General features: G+C 29.7%; 1 long non-coding RNA gene across 1 annotated transcript; it reads right to left on the bottom strand.

Annotated features, from left to right (window-relative positions):
- Nucleotides 1-2,002: 2,002 nt before the first annotated feature.
- On the bottom strand, nucleotides 2,003-3,342 carry LOC133032501 (uncharacterized). Its single transcript, XR_009685134.1, has 3 exons — nucleotides 3,188-3,342; nucleotides 3,006-3,080; nucleotides 2,003-2,920 (listed from the first exon to the last, which is right to left on the bottom strand). It is a non-coding gene; the product is annotated as an uncharacterized LOC133032501 (long non-coding RNA).
- Nucleotides 3,343-6,499: the final 3,157 nt, after the last annotated feature.

Below are 6,499 nucleotides of genomic sequence, written 5' to 3'. Positions count from 1 at the left end.
AATAATTGTATTACAAATTTGGTTAACTCATTTATTTTATTTCTATTACTGACAAATCAAATAAACAAAATCAAACAACATATTTATTAGTAGATTAATAAAAAAAAAACAAATTTCAAATAGCATAATGAGAATAAGAGAAATTTGATCTTTGGAAAAAAAACACTCTCAAATATTAAATAAACTTGTGAATAAGTAGTTGTAAATTATAGTTCTTCAAAAATAAAAAATAAATAATCAATAAGTAAAATTTAATAAATACTATTTTCTAAAATTTATTAATATATCTAAATATAATAAAAGAATATAAAATTAATATAAAAAATGAATTATGTAATTACGAAATTGGTTATCGATATTTTCAAATAAACGTGCAACATAATATATATAAGTATATATATATATGGAATATTTTTTAATGGGTAATAAATAAATTTAACTATAAATATTAATTTTAAAAATATTAAACCATTAGATTTTGGTTTGCCGAAAAAAAAAAAATTCATTATTTTTTTCATCTGATGGACCAATCCCAGTCCATATAATGTAAAAATGAGAAAATTTTCTAATTAAATAGAAAAATTAATCATAAAAACTCAAATTTTCTAATATTACCCATTCATGAGTAATACCCATTAAGAGTGCACCCAAATATGTTTATATCCCACTCCAAGAATGGTTCCATTCTATCCTAAAATAATATAATATGAGTTTTCATTAGGATCCAACAGTGTAATATTAACCTGACTAAATTGAGCAATAAACGAAAACGTCTCAAAATGAGAGATAGTCAAGACTAATATGGTAAATACGAGTTGGACCTTATGATACGACATGAAATCGATATGAGTTTGGAAGGTACGTGTTGGGCTTTATGCCTTAAATAAAACTCTATTTTAATGTAATCTTTTCTATTCAATTATCAATAAAGAAACATATTTATTTTAATTACTTATTTACTATGTCATTTGGTTCATGTGATCATTTATATATTTATTTGATTTATAAATTCATCCAAATCCTTATCACATTGATATTCTTGTTTATTGTATCGTCAACACAGTGGAAATTAATCAAGATTGTGTGATTAAATGTATTCCTATGATTTATCAATACACAGGGTTTAACTGATATGATAATCTACAATGTAGTTTACTTGCACCTTGGATAAGTGTTATGTCCTTTCTATGGCATTGGTTAAAATAAGCTTGGGTTGGATGCATGGAGTATGCATTGGAAGGGACCGATATTGAACTTGAACTAGATATGATAAAGTTACTGTAATATTTATTCAATTCAATATCACCTAATTGATCTTAGATCAAATGATCTCAATCCTGAGATAGTTAGGTTCTAGTTCAGTTGCATTATTTGTGTTCTTGAATCTATAAGTTAAAGTCGACCAAATGGTTCTTCCTGTAACGTATAGGTTAAGAACATGGTAGTTCAATTGAGTGGGAGCGCTAATCATAGATACAGAATCTATAGCTTCTATGCGGATATAGAAGTCAAATGATGATTTTCTTCGAGCTTGGCTTAACAGAGACAAATAGTTGAGTACTCATTCCAGTGATTATATTAGTTCACTGAAATATCATTTATAAGTAGCCAAGTGTTTAAAGGATAAAATACATTGAAGGGTGTAACGGTAAATTAATCCCTATTCAATGTAAATCATCTATAGAGGATCATTGATTATTGGGATAATAACAAATGGATACTCTTATAGCGTATCTATATCTTTGAACATATAGCGCGTTCTATATAATTGAGAGTGCAATTCTAAGTTCTATAGTGGTGCAATGAGGAATCAATAAGTTAGAGAATTTACTTTGTAAGTTCTAAATCTGCTTATTGGAAGCTCGTTTATATAGGCCCATGGTCCCCATACTAGTTGAGACAAACTGCTTGTAAGACTGAGTTAATTGATTTTAGTTAATCAATTATAATTCTAAAATTAGACTATGTCTAGTTTATGAATTTTCACTAAGATATGGCTTGATTGTGAAGAAATAGGATTTTAGGATTTATTTATTAATTAAGAGACTTTATGGAGTCTAATTAATAAATATTATAAATGAAAATTTTATTTGATAATTATTTTAATTATTAAATAAATAGTTTTGCCATTTATAGGGTTGAAAGTGCAAAAAATGGTATTTGTGAAAAATAGATAAATAGTTAAGAAAAATGGCAAAAATCTAACTAGTGTAGGGTTGTAACGTCCCCGCTTCAAGCCTCCATTGGCTCATTATACCCATGGAATAATGGCTCTTATACACGAGTACGCCACTCTGGTAGCTTCTTGGATTGATTACTTACCCTACAGACTAACACGAGTATTTTCAACGTGCTTTGTTTTGTGCCCTAAATAAAACCCTTTACAATCTAATTAGTTATTAGGCCTGCACATGGGTTGGGTTGGGCAGTTTTTGGGCGGTTTGGCGGTTTTTTTATTTGGCGGTTTTTTAAAATCACAACCCATACCTGCCCAATAAAAGTTTGGGTTGGGCGGTTTTTTAAGGGGCGGTTTTATGCGGTTTTTTGGGCGGTTTGGGTTGCTTAAAAATCAAAACTTCCAAAGTATATTGTCACAAGAAAAAAAAAATTAACTAAAAATTTATACCTGTTAATAACAATGCATAAAAGTCCTTAAAAAATTCATATCAATCTTTATAAACTCCATAACAAGGCATAATAATAATCCATGAAAATTTCGTAACAATTCTTATAAAGTCCATAGTACTATTCCATAACAATCTAGAAAAGGTCCTTAAAAAGTCCATACAAGTTCATAACAATCTAAAAAAAAAGTCCATAATTTAAGTCCATAACACAATTTAAGTTCATAATAATTCATAAAGTCTCCATAATTAAAACAAAAGTGACTTCAAAAGTTGGCTCCAAATGAAATGCAACTCTGCAAAATAATAAAAAATTTTAATTACCATATAAATAACAACTTGATATTGATTAAATTACAATACATAATTATAATAACCAACCTTAATCTCTAATGAAACCATTTCAAACTTGCAACAACGCTATATATCATTTAGGATGCTCGCTAGCAATAATATCTGCAAACGAATGAAATATATATCATAAGAAGATAATTTTTTTTAGCGTAACAGTAATAATAAAATTTATGTATAAGGAGTTTTCAAGATCAAATAGTATATTTTACCATTTTCAAGTTGTTCAGAAGTATTTAGTAATTCTTCTTCATCCATGTATTCCTTGACAATAATTGGTTGGTTGCTTTCACTATACCAATTCTTCAAACATATTAGACCCTCCACTGTCTTTGGTAGTAATGAGCTTCGAAATGGATCAAGAATACGCCCCCAATTGAAAATGCAGACTCTGATGGCACAAAGCAACAGAATGGCCAAAACATTCGAGTAATCAAAGATAATACCGTATACCTATTCGATTGTCCCGTCCACCACTTCAAGATATCAAAACGCTGACCCACAACAAAATCTTCAGTATCATCAGCCAAATATTTGTCAATCTCATTTCTATTTCTTTCACCATCATGTTGTCGTTTTTTAGACATAAACTTGGAGACAAGTCCCCCGAGTTTAGTTGTATCTCCTTCAACATTTAAACCCGATAAATTAGAACTTGTAGTTGAACTTGGGCCCACACCAAAGTGCATCTCATTGTAAAAATCAAACAGCTGCGCAAATTCTCTTCAATTTTCTTAATCAACTTTGACCGCAATGATATATCATAGAAAGTTTCATAACAAATAACCACAAATTGTAACTCGTACCTAGGATCAAGAACGTAGCAATGATTAATGCACCATTAGCCGCCTTTGACTCTCCCCAATATTTATCAAATTTTCTCTTCATATTAGCGAGCCATGGAGGATAGCATTCCATCTCTTTCCTTTGACAAAGTTATCAACTCATTCGAATTTCGCGAGATCTCTTGAAAATACAAGTTAGAGGTCACATAAGAAGACCCACTAAATTTCAAAGTGACTTCATAAAACGTTTTTAAAAACTTCACAAAGATCCTTGCATTTTCCCAATCATCTTCATTAGGTGGTCCTTCCTTACTCTTTCCATTATCCTCCTCAGTGAAATAATACCTATAATTTTTGTCAGTCTTTATCCTGTCAAATGCCTTTTGGAACTTAAGAGCACACTCTAACATCAAATAAGTAGAGTTCCATCTTGTAGGCACATCTAAACACAATAGCCCCTTACACTCAATATCTTCAGCTTTGACACATTCTTTAAATGCCAACAACCTTGATGGTGATGATCTTACATATTTCACAAAGATTTCTTATGGCGCAATTGACTCATTTTTCTCCTTTAGCCCATCAGTTACTATCAGATTGACAATATGTGCACAACATCTTAAATGCAAGAACTCTCCATCCAAAATTATAGCATGCCTTTTGCTCTTGAATTTTCTCAAAACATACTCAATCGCAGTGCTATTTGTACTAGCATTATCAACTGTAATTGTGAAAATCTTATGAATCCCCCATTGATTAAGACAACTTTCAATCTCAGTCCCTATTGTCTCCCCTTTATGATCAGTGATTTGACAAAAGTTAATGATCCTTTTTTGTAACTTCCAATCACTATCAATCCAATGTGCAGTGAGACACATATAGTTTATATTTTGGATAGAAGTCCATGTGTCAGTAGTAAGAGAAACCCTTACTTTTTTCAAAACACCTCTAATTACTTCTTTTTCATCCAAGTACAGTTGATAAATGTCTCTAGCAATTGTCATACGGGATATAGTTTCAAGTCTCGGTTTTAACTGACGAATCAATTGCCTAAACCCTTCACTCTCCACATGCCTAAAAGGCAACTCCTCCAACAAAATGTATTTTGCAATAGACTGCCTACACTTTTGTTTATCAAATTGCACTGCAATCAAGTTCGCAGTAGCACCACCCTCTCCCTCTTTCTTAGGTTCGAAACACAAGATCTTTTGTTTGTTCACCCTATTAGGATTCTTTGGACACCGATTCAAGTGATTCCATAAAGTACTAGTTCCGCAATTTTTAGGGTGAGCAGCATAATCCTTCCCACAAAAATTACATGCTGCCCTAGGATCCTCAAGATTACCACCCACAATTCTAGTAAAAAACTGCCAAATATCTGACTTCCCCTTAGGCTTCTTATTTTTCTCATTCCCCATTTCCTCTTTATCATTTTCTACTTCCTCTTCCACTTCAATATTAGGCATATCATTATCTTCTTCTATAACCACATCTTGTATTTCTATATTAATATCCATAACTCCACCTAATAATTAAATTAATTTTAGACTATGACAAAATAAATTTCATACACAAAAATAATCAAAACAAACAAGATCAAAAATAAAAAATAAAAACAAAAATTTCAGTTATTCAAACACAATCTTTGATTAATTCAAGACAAACATGTGATGATCATCCAATTCCATTAAATAAATATAATATTATGGTCTTATGCGTTTTACTAACTTATCAAATTGAAATCCAATTTATTGGTCCTAAATATACATACACATTAACCCTAAGAATAATCAAAATTTATCACTAAACCACATATATATATATACTTTTTCACAAAATAAACAAATAAATAAAAATAATAGCAAAATTTCAAATAATATTAGAAGTGATTTTTAAACATTAATTTATGATTTCTTTTTAAATAATAGGATGTCCTTATAATTATATGGTGTATATATAAAATTCCCCAAATTAATATTGTAAAATAATATTTAAGTTATTATTATTAATGTGTAGTCAATAGTTATCTTGTTTGATTTGGCATTATATTGTATTTGTACCTAAGGAATATATTCACTTAATTATGCATAGCCGGCGAGGAACTATGAAAACATATCAACTTTTGTGTTTGACACACACGGTTTAAACTTTAATGTCTTAATTAATTTGACTTAGACTAGACTACTTGAATAGATATATCTTAATCTCCATATTATGTCTCTCATGTTCTTTCTATAAAACCCAGCTCGTTTTGCTTCTCAAATTAATCCCAACTCAAAAAATTAAACAATTTAGATCTACATTTTAGTGGTTTTTTTTAAAAAAAAAAATTGGTAACTAATTTTGAATTATTAGTTACATCTTGCTTAAGATGGAGGTAGTCTAGCTATTCTCTTTAACATATTACATAACATTACACACCAAATGGGCTAAAAAGCAAGTCCACAATGACTCTATTCTGAATCCATTTTGTCAAGTCAATATATGCAAAAGCTTAAACTCAATAAATTTAAGTACATGAATAAGATTTTATTTGCCAACTCTGAGTATACTGGCATTTCGACAATACGCTGAATCTCACGATTCAAAAACTATATAAAGCACAAAAATTAAAAATTGTACGATTATATATATACAGAGACACCTCTCACATCGATATCGTCTTTTTATTATTACAAAAATAATTAATATCGACCCTTATTAAATAAATGCAAGTTGATAAAGATTAATGTGTGTTCA

The sequence above is a fragment of the Cannabis sativa genome, chromosome X (assembly GCF_029168945.1).
Source record: "Cannabis sativa cultivar Pink pepper isolate KNU-18-1 chromosome X, ASM2916894v1, whole genome shotgun sequence".
NCBI classification, from domain to species: domain Eukaryota; kingdom Viridiplantae; phylum Streptophyta; class Magnoliopsida; order Rosales; family Cannabaceae; genus Cannabis; species Cannabis sativa.
Note: the sequence above shows the minus strand (reverse complement) of the source record. Positions and strands in the feature narration are given on the sequence as shown.